This window comes from Patagioenas fasciata, chromosome 32 (assembly GCF_037038585.1).
Source record: "Patagioenas fasciata isolate bPatFas1 chromosome 32, bPatFas1.hap1, whole genome shotgun sequence".
In the NCBI taxonomy this organism is placed as follows: domain Eukaryota; kingdom Metazoa; phylum Chordata; class Aves; order Columbiformes; family Columbidae; genus Patagioenas; species Patagioenas fasciata.
The window spans coordinates 1,589,100-1,602,241 of NC_092551.1; the positions used below are offsets into that span (position 1 = coordinate 1,589,100).

Consider the following 13,142-nt stretch of genomic DNA (forward strand, 5'->3'; position numbering starts at 1 on the left):
TTGGTATGCATGCTGTGACTGACCATGAGCACAGATGTAGACGGATGTTGTGTCCTTGTCTGTTGGAAGAAGTAGGCACCAAGAATCAATCAAGTGGTCTGTTTAGTCATAGGCACGTATTTCTCTTTTTCAAATTGATCCATCTATCTAGTCTCAGACATACCAAGAGTGATCAACACAGAGGATGAATTATTTAGATGAATAAATAGGACTGATGAGCAGAAATGAAGAAAATGAAAAATTAGGCTTAATAGCAGGAAAAATGATAAGAACTTTATGCTGTGGAATATATTTTAAGGACTAATCCCGCTCTGGTGGACTGGGATAGATAACATTCTCCATTACTAATTAATTGATCCAGATTAGTGTATTTTCTCCACTTTTTGTCTTATAGCTTGTGGACTACAGAGTGGAGTTCAGCAAGTGGTGGGTGGCAGAATTCAAGACTATCAAGTTTCCCTCTCAGGGCACAGTCTTTGACTTCTACATTGATCCAGAAACGAAGAAGTTTGAACCTTGGTCTAAACTTATTCCTCAGTTTGAATTTGATCCAGAAATGCCCTTACAGGTATGTGAACCTTGCACGTGTTTTGTCTGGGAAGAGCACATGCATTTTAGTGACTGTATGCAGGCATTTCAATTGAAGTCTCCTTCGAGGTCAAGCACTTCATAATAAGAATGGCATTCCGTCCTGGTTTTGTTAAAAACAAGTTTCTCTTTTAGTGAATTTGCCTGTCAGGTAAAACCTTCATATCAGCTGCGTTTTCCTGGAGAACCAGATCCACGTTTTGGTAAACATAGCAATGGAATGTGAGGTTATTGATAAGGACAGATTCGCATCTCGCGAGAGGGGCAATGAGAAACAGGTGACCAAGAAACTGACAAACAGAGTATAACATCCCATTCACGTGAATACTTCATATAAAAGTGGGAGATCACGAGGATCTCGTCCATTTTGCTTATGGCCGAGATGAGGAGAGGACCTTGCTGGTCGTCCCTGCGAACGGAGGCCTCATGACAGACTGAATCCAGCTCCGGTTGGCTGCACAGTCCAGTCCAGGACTTCAGGTGCCAGCTCTGCAGTTGCTGGGGCTTTCAAGATTGGTTTTGTATATTTTGTATTATTTTCTCTATTCTTATTAGTAGCATTAGTAAAACATCTTTAATTTTTCCAATTCTCTTCTATCTATCCTTCTTTCCCTCCCAATCACCTGTCCTGAGTGGGAATGGGGGAGAGAGAGGGGCTGAAGGTGGGGGAGAGGGGGCTAACAACACATCTGCCATGGTTGTATTGTCACCCCACAATCAAAACCCTTGACACATTCTTTCTGAAGTACAACTCAATTACCCATCTTTCTTTACTGTACTTTGACTGTGAAGACTCATCCTCCATCCATCTTCCAGAGCTGAGTGATGTACATGAGGCGCAGGCTCAGAGACACCTATGAGCCAGGGCTGGTGTGCCCAGGGTGCGGGATGGAGGTGCGTTTGGCCTGCAGAGAGAAGCAGGATGTGGGACAACGTAGTGACAAAGTCCCTGAGACACCATCTCGTCATTCTGCGTGGCTGAAAATAGGGTTGTTTATATGATTTGGACGAAAAATGAGAGTTGCTGCAGGTAGTGAATTGCGTTTGCCAGCTATGCCTTTCTTTCCTTTTAGAGGTGCCACAGTGAGCAGATGACTTGTAAAAATTGTTACCATTTTAGCAAAATGTGTGTTTGCGGGGAGATCCAGATGTTGCTCTCAGCATCCCGCTGTCATTGTTTCGTCTGTACAGATAGTTTGACTTGAATGGTTGGTAGCAGTGTATTGTTCCCTTCCTAGCGCCATCTAGAAACTCAGGTCACCGCACTCATTCCTGGCTCTCCCAGTTTGATGTCTCCTCAGAACATGGCAGTGGGGTGGTGCCACAGATGGGTACACTTACCTGCTCGTTTTGCCCCTCTCAGGCTTGCCTGGTGCCCACCACCGAGACGGTCCGTGTGCGGTACTTCATGGACAGGCTCCTGGAGCGCCGGCGCCCCGTGATGCTGGTGGGCAACGCCGGCACGGGGAAGTCTGTGCTGGTGGGGGACAAGCTCTGCTCACTGGATACAGACGCCTATGTGGTGAAGAAGGTCCCATTTAACTACTACGCCACCTCTGCCATGCTGCAAGGTAAGACAATGGCTGAGATGTGGGACTTCTGCCTGGCAGGTCACCAAATTCCTGGGGTGTCCGTCGGGGTTTGGAGCTGGGTGTGCACTGTGGGCACTGCACTGGCACCCACTGACTCTTAAATCCCACTGTGAAACTCACTGGTCCGCAGACTCCTGGTTTTATGGAAAATGGCATTTCCCAACATGAGGGATTGAATTCTGAACACCACGACTCTGGTTCAGGGCTGTGCAAAGCACACACTTAAATCTGCTGCTGTTCTCTACAGCACACAGCTCGTACTTGACTTGAGGTGTGTCTTTAATACGCTTGAATTTAAGCCCGTGCTGAATAGAATGGGTTGCTTGGCTGGGATCTAAGCTGTCCTCAGAGTGCAATGATGGGAATTGCATCCCAGTTGTCAGTGAGGACAGTGCTAATGGGGATGTGCAGGTGCTGCTGGTTCCTGGGCTGTCCCCCGCATCCTGATGCAGCCCCGTGTGCTCCCACGGAGCGGGTGCCACATCCCACCGCCCCAGGGGACACGGCTGCTGACCCTGGGAGGCTCTGACCTGGGGAAGCCCATGAGAATATCTTTGATGAGGGTTTTGGCACATCAGTGAAAGATGAAGTTTGAGACCAGGATAAGGTCAGTTCTGCTGTGTAGTCTTTTCACAGATGAAGAGAAAGAGGGAATTGTTGAAAAGTGACTCATTTTGGAATGGTATTTTCACTTTCAGTTGACCTAAAGAGAGAGGATAATTTTCTACATGTATTTATTAATCAGGAATGAAACAACCTTGCTTGTTTTGAGTTGAACAACAGCTGTGGGTCACTGTAAACCAAAATAACTTCCTTTATGGAGTTTGGTCTGACCCAAGAGTCCTGAAATCCCTTTACTCCCTCTACAGGACCAGCACCAGTGAGACCAAGGTTTTAACCTTCACCATGTGGGTTTTTCCTGGCCAGGTGGCCCTGGGGCGAACACGCTCACGGCCATGAGCATCACAGCCCCTGTCTGTGCTCTGCTGGGCTCCCGACACTGCAGATGTTTTAAGGAAGGTATCAGAGTTTAAAGTTGCCCTGTGGGACTGATCCACTCGCAGAGGTGACAGCACAGGCTCAGCCCACGCTGTGTCACCTGGGGCTGTGTCGTGGAGTCACGGCAGCTTTCTGGGGCAGGTCTGAAGGGTTTTGGGTCTTGCTAGTGTGTGATGGCTGCAGTCTCCCTCCTCCCTCCCAGGTGCCCCTTTGCTTTTTTCCCTGTGTTGGGGTCTCTGCAAAATGCCCTTGAGCTGCTAAATGGGCTGAGCTGTCTGTCTGTCTGTCTGTCTGTCTGTCTGTCTCTCTGTCCAGCTGCCTGGGTGGGGGACAAAGATGCTGAGGGACCTAGAGATTCTTTCTTATGGGGAGAGACTGAGAGCTCTGGGGCTGTTGAGCTGGAGAAGAGAAGCTGAGAGGGATCTGATCAATGGGATCAATATCTCAGGGTGGGTGTCAGAGGATGGACCAGACTCTGTTCAGTGGTGCCCAGCACCAGGGTGAGGGGCAACAGGCACAGACTGAAACACAGGAGGCTCCATCTGAACATGAGCAGAAACTTGTTTGCTGGGAGGTGCCAGAGCCTGGCCCAGGCTGCCCAGAGCGGGTGTGGAGTCTCCTTCTCTGAGACATTGAAACCCGCCTGGACCCACCTGTGTGATCTGCTCTGTGACCCTGCGTGAGCAGGGCTTGGACTGGGGATCTGCAGAGGTCCCTTCAGCCCAACCAGCCTGGGATCCTGTGATTCTGTGAATGTGCAGCCGTTTGTCTCCAGCTGGATGGGCGAGTGTGTGCAGGTGTTATTTGTACAGGCAGACCTGGCACCGTGTCCCTGGTCATGAGCTGTGGGCTGAGTCAGTGATTTTCTTCCCCTGCACAGAGGAGCAAGTTGTCTTGTGTGTGGATGAAGATGTGGTGGTGAGATTTGCATTGAGAAGCATGATTTATACTGCTTGGCCTGGATCCCTGCTGCTCATTTTTTAGAGTTAATTTGTCCCTTTTTGTGTAGTTTGTCACTTGGCTGCTTTATTCTTTTCCCCAGCAGGCACATCTTTAAATTTGTAAAACATGGGCACAAAGTAATTTTGGATTTTTTCTTACTTAAAAAAGATCCTAACCTGAGTTCCAGTAGTTCCTTAGACAAGGTGCCTGTTGCTGCAGAGATGTATAAGATGCAGCCCTTAGGGGAAGCAGAGTTGTTGTTCAACCCATCCCTGCATCCTGTGGCTTCCAGAAGCGCCATGTGCACAGGGGTTAAAAGGAGCCCAACACTCTCTCTGCCTGAACCTGGGGCCAGTTTGGGGATTTTCTGTAGTTTATTGTGACTAAATACCACATTCTGTGGCATTTGCCCTGGGCCTCGCTCTGCTTCGTGCCCTCTTGGGCCTCTGCCCCTCCATCAGATGTAGCCCTGACTTCTGTCATTCAGAGAAATTGCAATAAATCTTGTGGGTTTTTTTGTTTGGGTTCTTTTTTTCCCTCTCCCTTGCTCACCAGCCAGAAGGTACGAGGTGTCCAGACTGTTTCTTTGAGGTGCTGGTTTGAGTATGTGTCAGGATCTCACACAGACACACCGCCCCTTATTATTATTGTGAGATACGGCTTTGAATTAAAATACCACTTCCACGCACATGTCACTTGATCCCCAGTAATTGCATTTCAGTGTGATGAATCTCTTGCATACTTGTTTAACCTCAAAAAGGGCTGATTTTATATGTTAATTAGGGACTAATTAAATTTAAATTAAATGCTTATTTGAAACACTTAATTTAACTTGCTACCAGAAATTTCAAATATTGTGGTTTTATTGAACGGGGAGAGAGGCTCCGCTGAGGAAAGATTCATCATTTTTCGTAGCACAATCCATTCCTTTGTGCAGCACCTGTCTGTGACAAGAAATCAGCTGCGTTTTGAGTGGTGAGCAAGGCGAGCTGTCTGCAGTGCACCCAAGCAGGAAAAACCCAGCGTTTTGAAAGGCCTGTGATCTGAAACAAACCAACGGAATATAAATCTTCCTTAACAACTTTTGCACGTGATAATAAATGGCTTAAAAAAACTCCCAGTCCCGTTTACATTTGCCAGTCTTCCCTAATTACAAAGAATTGCTACTTACCGTGTGCTGCTTTATAGCACCTTATAGGTCTGTTGCCAACCCAAAACTGCTAATGAAACAAATTCTTCGAGTAAGCACAGGGCAGAAAACCCACCCGGGGTCTGGGCAGAGGAGCGTTGCTTCCGTTTGCTTTTCCACTTACTGAGACAGTAAAGGTTGCCTGGGCTGCAATCAGAGGAATCAATAACCTATAGAACATGATGTGCAGCGACGTGGGGTGATTTTTATTAAATATCAGCCCAGGATTATAAATATTCCCCACGTTTTATGAGCTAGAGCAACATATGACCCCAGCCTTCTGCTAAAACAAATTAAAGTCTTCCAAGGCTTTGAAATGCGAAACTGTTCTCTCCGTGCTTTCCTTTGCGTGTGCGTGACCCTACTTGAAACTAGGTGGTAATTTGACAGCTCGTGTTGGAATTAAGTCTTGTCACATTATCTGGAGGGTTGGGTAACGCTGGTGAGAAGATCAGGGAACTTATGATTATTTGATGCATTTAAATAAAAGTGTCATGTTGGTTGTTCTGAAGATGTCCAGGAATTTGGCCCTGAGATCGCCTATTTTTGTCTAACAGGGTAAAAGATGCATATATTCACAAAACCAGCAGCTTTGCTCGTGGGCTTCTGTGCCCACAGCATCCATCTCCCTTTCTCCATCGCAGCGCCCAGTGCCTGCTGCCCTGGCCACGCTGCAGTTGCCGCATCGCCGGGGCAGGCAGCAGGGGATGCTCACTGCTCTGGCACAGCCACCTCTGCAAGCAAGATTTCGTTTAAAAAATTATGCAGAAGAGATTCAAAAGGCTTTATCTTGCATGAAAAGCTCTTGTTTGCTCTGAGGTAGACATGTTTTGTAGCAGACGAAGTTTGTTGTATTTTTGTTTGGAAGGAAGAGTTGAGAGCTTTCTGATTTAAGTCAAACCAAAGTGCTGACCAAGGGTCCCTGCAGGGCTCCCAGCTGCACTGTAGAATCATAGAATCAGTTTGGTTGGAAGAGACCTTCAGGATCATCGAGTCCAACCGTAACCCAGCTCTAGCACTCTAGTCCCTGAGAACCTCATCTCCACGTCTGTCCACCCCTCCAGGGCTGGTGACTCCAGCACTGCCCTGGGCAGCCTGTTCCAATGCCCCACAGCCCTTTGGGGAAGAAATTGTTCCCCAGATCCAGCCTCAGCCTCCCCTGGTGCAACTTGAGGCCGTTTCCTCTGCTCCTGGCGCTTGTTCCTGGGGAGCAGAGCCCGACCCCCCCTGGCTCCAAGCTCCTTTCAGGCAGTTCAGAGATCAGAAGGTCTCCCCTCAGCTCCTGTTCTCCAGCTGAACCCCCAGGCCCCTCAGCTGCTCCTCATACAGCTGCAGCTGGGGGACATCTCAGCTCCTTGAGGGGCCGCTGTAGCTACACACAGCACAGCATTGAGCTGGGCTGAGAAATCATTTTTATTTTGCAGCAGTTGCTCTCCCAGTAGATGAGCTTTGCACCTCTGCCTCCCTACAGGTATGCTTGAGAAACCTCTGGAGAAAAAGGCTGGTAGGAATTATGGCCCTCCAGGTACCAAGAAGCTCGTGTACTTCATTGATGATCTCAACATGCCCGAGGTGGACGCTTACGGGACAGTGCAGCCCCATACGCTGATCCGGCAGCACCTGGACTACGGCCACTGGTAGGAGCCTGCTTGGGCTTGGTTGTCGGAGACCTTTTTGTTCAGCTCCAGTGCTGGGGAGTGGGTTTGAGAGAATCTCAAAGCGTGGGTCCCTCTTCCCATTGCATACTGCTGGGCTAGAGCTGGTTGGGAGGCTCTGGGTGAACTGAGAGTTGAGCACCCTCAGGGCTTCCCCTGTCCCCAGCAAACAAATTCACTTAGAATCACAAAACGTCCTGAGCTGGAAGGGACCCGCAAGGATCATCGAGTCCAGCTCCTGTCCCTGCACAGGACAACCCCACAGTTCACACCGTGTGTCCGAGGACGTTGTCCATCGCTTCTTTAATACCGCTTGATTGCTTACTCATAGCTGGGTTGAGAGGAGCTTTGCTCTGCTCTTGCTGTGGCTTGTGACTGTGGTCCCAGTGCAAAGCCTGCGAGGGGAGCGCGATGCTCGGCCTTGCTGCCCCGCGACGCTGAGAGCAGAGGCGGCTGTGGGTTTGGCCTCAGCTGGGGTGAACCCCCTGCTGTGAGCACCTAACGTTGTCTTCTGTCAGGCAGCAGCAAACAACCATTATCTAGGCAGAGGTGATTTGAAGGAAAAGCAGTGACTGTTTTGGAAGGAGATTGGTGTGTTTTACACTTTAGCCAGCAGCTCTGTGTGGGACATGAATATTTGCATCTCTCCACAGGGAATACAGGGCAGGGACGCATTGCAATTTCCACTCTCCTCAGCTGTGTGCATGCCTGAGCTCTGCCAAAAGCTTCCGAGGAACAGAGACAGTGGAGCGGAGGCAGAAATCTTGGGCTGTGGGTGTCAGGGAAGTCAGGCAGATAGAGGGTGAGGGAGCTGCGAGGGAGCGTTGGAGGCACAAGGGGCTGCAGCGAGGAGTAGGGGGATGCAGTGAGGCGCAGAGGGATGCAACGAGGTGTGGGGGATGGAGTGAGGCATAGGGGGATGCAGCGAGGTGCGGTGGGATGCAGCAACGTACAGGGGATGCAGCGAGGTGCGGTGGGATGCAGCAACGTACAGGGGATGCAGCGAGGTGCGGTGGGATGCAGCAACGTACAGGGGATGCAGCGAGGTGCGGTGGGATGCAGCAACGTACAGGGGATGCAGCGAGGTGCGGTGGGATGCAGCAACGTACAGGGGATGCAGCGAGGTGCGGGCGGATGCAGCAACGTACAGGGGATGCAGCGAGGTGCGGGGGGATGCAGCAACGTACAGGGGATGCAGCGAGGTGCGGGCGGATGCAGCAACGTACAGGGGATGCAGCGAGGTGCGGTGGGATGCAGCAACGTACAGGGGATGCAGCGAGGTGCGGGCAGATGCAGCAACGTACAGGGGATGCAGCGAGGTGCGGTGGGATGCAGCAACGTACAGGGGATGCAGCGAGGTGCGGGGGGATGCAGCAACGTACAGGGGATGCAGCGAGGTGCGGGCGGATGCAGCAACGTACAGGGGATGCAGCGAGGTGCGGTGGGATGCAGCAACGTACAGGGGATGCAGCGAGGTGCGGTGGGATGCAGCAACGTACAGGGGATGCAGCGAGGTGCGGGCGGATGCAGCAACGTACAGGGGATGCAGCGAGGTGCGGGCGGATGCAGCAACGTACAGGGGATGCAGCGAGGTGCGGGCGGATGCAGCATGCCATGGGTCCCCTCCCAGACACATCGAGGCCTTCTGCCCATGTGCTCAGCAGTGCCCACTGGGCACTGTATTGCATGCAGGAAGTTATCATCTCACCAATATAATAGGCTCAGGTAGGATCTCTCAGCAAAGCATATTTTATTAACGATTTTGCAAGGTCGGGTGTTCCACCTAAAGGTAGGCACACAAAACAGGGCAAAAAGCCACTGCTTATATCCACCCCTAATCCCAACTGCAAATTCCCTCCCCAGTTCCCCGTTGGTTGGGTACGGCAGGGTTTACAGACTACCTGACACTTCCTAGCTGCCAAGGCTCAGTTTACCTGTCTCACGACTCCATTCTAATAACCCTTCCCATTATTTCTTTATTTTCATTGAAGGTGTGTTTTCTTGACTGTCTGAATTTTAACCACTGGAATGGTTTTCAATTCCTCCACACCCGCTCTGGGCAGCCTGGGCCAGGCTCTGGCACCTCCCAGCAAACAAGTTTCTGCTCATGTTCAGATGGAGCCTCCTGTGTTTCAGTCTGTGCCCGCTGCCCCTCACCCTGGCGTTGGGCACCACTGAACAGAGTCTGGTCCATCCTCTGACAGCCACCCTGAGATATTGATCCCATTGATCAGATCCCTCTCAGCTTCTCTTCTCCAGCTCAACAGCCCCAGCTCTCTCAGTTTCTTGTCACAAGAAAGGTGCTCCAGATCCCTTAGCATCTTTGTAGCCACCGCTGGACTCTCTCCAGTAATTCCTTGTCCTTCTTAAACCAGGGAGCCCAGGACTCCCTGTCCTCCCCCGGCAGCAGCAGCCTGCTGACCCTTGTCATGTCCCACCTGGCGCTATGGTTGGGGGAAGTGTGACTGAGATTTGTCAGTCCCCTGGGTTGGAAAAAAGTACATACAATCCTGAAGGTCCACAAACAAAAGACCTTTATTTTTTGTAGCTTGGTCCAATTGGCAAATGACTCAGTGGCAGAAGGATTTATGTTACTTAAGCTCAATCGATAAACAGTTTAGCAGCGAAAAGATTCACATGAAAGAGTTTTGTGGCACAAGTGGGGCTCTAAACCTTATGTTACTGTATTACTCACAAAAAGGAAGGCAAAGAAATAGGAATATAGGAAGGAAAGAGAGAGGAAGAAAAGAAGGGGAAAGGAAGGGGGAAGGAAATGGGAAGGGAAGGAAAAGGAAAGGGAAAGGAAAGGTCTCACCACCCTTAGGGCTCCGTGGTGTGTTTGAGGGGTTTGTAGTCTCAGGTCCAGTTCCTATGCAGGAATGCTTGGGTCTGTAGTCAGGGTTCAGCACCCTGTGGTGGTTCGGTTCCCGTGGTCAGCCCGGTGGGTGGAAGGGTCCCCAGGGTGGCACCCTGCCCGTGCTGGCACAGGTTTTATAGGGTTTATAGCCCTCGGGATCACCTGGGCTTTTGTGCAGGCGTCACTGGGGGTGATTGTGGAAGATGGGGGAGGCCCGAAGGGTCTCTCAGCCTGGGCCTTGACACCGTGTTGGGCCTGTCAGCGCACAGGCTGCGTGTCCTTCAACACAGCACTGCCTGTGTCACCCAGCCTTTGTCTGTGGCTGTCACCTCGGCCTTGACATGTAAATCACCATTCACCTGCTCACGATGGCCCGTCTCCCATGACTGGGTGTTGCAGGGCTGGGTTTGCCACAGTGTTTGAGAGTCACCCTTGTAGTCTCTCACACCCTGTCCCGGGTTGGGATCAAACCAGAGACACTCCTGCTGTTTTCTGCCATTTCCATGCAAGTGAAGAGTATGGCCCAGGGGCTTTGCTCAGTGCTTATTACTGATAGAAATATTAGCTACAGGTTGTTGAAGCTGAAGGATTTCCACCAGGAGCAGGACTCGCGTGTGCCAGGCCGTGTACAGATAGGCCGGCAACCTGGGCCTGGGCCTCATCTTGGCAAGACGCAGAATTTGACCCCCTGAAGACAAGCGGCCTCTGGCAGCCCAGGGACACGTACTGAGAGAGGCAGTGGCCGTGGTCACTGTGCTGCTGCTTGTGTTTTGCCCGAAGGTACGACCGGACCAAGCTGTCGCTGAAGGAGATCACGAACGTGCAGTATGTGTCGTGCGTGAACCCGACGGCGGGGAGCTTCACCATCAACCCTCGGCTGCAGGTAAAGCCCTGCACAACGGCAGGTGCATCGCTGGGTTTATTTTGGGGTGGATCATTTAAACGTGAGGTTAGAGGACAACCACTGGCAGATCCTGCTGTTGTTTTATCAGTACAAATGGCACGAATCTGTCGAGTGACTGTGATTCCTAATAGTGAAGCACCGAACTGGGTCCCTTATTCCCTTGTTTGTTTTTCCTCGCATTCTGCAGCTCCGTCAGAGGAGGAAGTTAAAAGTTGCCAGCCAGCTTAACACCTACTTTCAGGACAACCTTCTGGTCCATACAGGCAGATTTTGCCTTCATTTAGCTCGTATTTAGCTCTGAAGCATGGTGCATTAACGCCGCCTGCTTTCCAGAATTGTCTGATGCAGCTGTCAGTAAAAAGAGGTGTGGGGGAGAAACCCAAACGAAGAAAACAGACAAAACTAAAAAAAAACCCAAGCCACACCAAAACACAACAACAACAAAAACCCCAGCAAACCCCAAACCAAGCAACCAAACAAAACAAAGAACACCAAAACCAACCAACCAACCAAATCCACCCAAAAACCTAACCGAACAAAAAAACCCCAAGCCAAACAAAAAGCAGTTCAAGCGCTGCTGATAACAGAAGATTTGGGAAGAGATCTTAAACATTAGACTTTGATTTTTGGGAGCTGCCAACCGATGGAGGGACTGGGTAGCAGTGAGCAAAATTCATTTCATCATGGAGAAACCTAATGACCAGAGTCAGCTTGGACCCTGGCTCCTCTTCAGCAAGGTGTGGAGTTAAAATGAAGTGTCCCATGGGCAACTTTGCAAGTTCCAAATTAGTAAAGAGGTCCTCTGGGAGATGGCACCTTCCAGGGGCTGCTCTTAATAGAGACAGTGACTGGGCTTTGTCAGAGGTCGGTGGGACCTTCAGAGCCCTTTGGCTCTTCAATGGACTGCACTTCCAGTGTAGCATTGGTGAGATGCAGTTGAAAATCCCTGGTTTAGTGAGCAGAGTGATGTCACTTCCCACCTGAGCTCTGCTGGCAAACTGGGAGAGGGAAATAACCTTGTTCAGGTGGACTGCAAATCAGAGAATCATAGAACAACCCAGGTTGGAAGGGACCTCAAAAGATCATCTGGTCCAGCATTTCATGGGAAAGGGAGCCTAGATGAGATTATCACAGCAAATCCCCAAGGGCATTTTGCTTGAAAGGTGTTTTTCTACCTCTCTGACCTTTCCATGCCTTCCTTTCTCTCCCTCAGCGTCACTTCTGTGTCTTCGCGCTGTCCATCCCTGGGCAGGATGCCTTGTCCAGGATCTATAGCACCATTTTAACGCAGCACCTGACAAGTGGAAATTTCTCGGGGGCTGTGCAAAAATCAGCTCAGCAGCTGATTGCCCTTGCCCTGGGACTGCACCAGAAAGTAGCCGCTACATTCCTTCCAACAGCCATCAAGTTCCACTACATTTTCAACTTGAGAGACTTCTCCAATATCTTCCAAGTAAGTGCAGTTGCTGTCCTGTGGGACTTGAAGCTTGTCCCGATGCTACAAGAGGCTGCGGAGCTGTGTTCCTCTAGCTCTGGTGGGCAGAATGCAGTCTCCTACCTAAAAATGACACAGCACATGTGTGCCCTGAGTAAAGTGGGTGACCTTAGGCCATTCCTTAATTCCTTGTTAGTTTTGGATGGATTCCAGAACCATTGCCCATGGCTTTGAGAAGCTTAGTTACTTTCCAGCCTCTTGTGGTCAGCGGGGAGGGATGAGTAGTTCCAGATGGATGTGCAGGTTTGGGGTGGGTTGAAACGCCCTCTGGCTGTAGAAGGGACCAGCTGAAGGGAGCTTTGGGCTTCCGACTTCAGCACTTAAATGACTGATGGTGAGTGCGATGGAGCTGCGCTCATCTTTGGGAGCCTCAGTTCCACACGTGTAAATGTGGGGATTAATGGCACTGTTCCACCACACAGGCAAATTATTTTATTGTACTGAAGCAGGTGGTGGATAGTTAGTGGGTTACTGGCCCTGAAGTTAGATCCAGCTTAGCTGGTTGGCCTGTACTGGCATGTCCTCTTAGCTTCTTGATGGTCAGATGCTCAGTATGTGCATGAAGGGTGGCATTTAAAAAGGTGATAATTGAATCAAACCCAGCTTTGACTTAATTGCTAAAACTGAATTTCCACCAGAGCCAGTTCTGTACCAAGGGGAAGTTGTTCAGATTTAGAAATATTTTCTTCCAACAACGGAGAGACTTTTTTTTCCCCTGAAATCTCATACTTTGAAGCAGTAGATATTACTGCTCAAAGAGCCTTTCAGAGTTTAAGGCTGATTAGTAAAATTTGAGAAGGTTCTCAGCAGCCGAATCGAGAGGTTTGGAACACCATAAACTCTTGTAGAACCCTGGTTTGTAACTTGTTGCTGTCCTTCTTAACACCTGTTCTCCTAAGTACGTACTGAAAGTTTGGTGCC

The 13,142-nt window shown here is 50.1% G+C and overlaps 1 pseudogene; it reads left to right on the plus strand.

The window, feature by feature from the left end:
- LOC136113450 (dynein axonemal heavy chain 9-like) overlaps positions 1–13,142 on the plus strand; it is a 116,692-nt pseudogene that overhangs the window by 60,174 nt on the left and 43,376 nt on the right.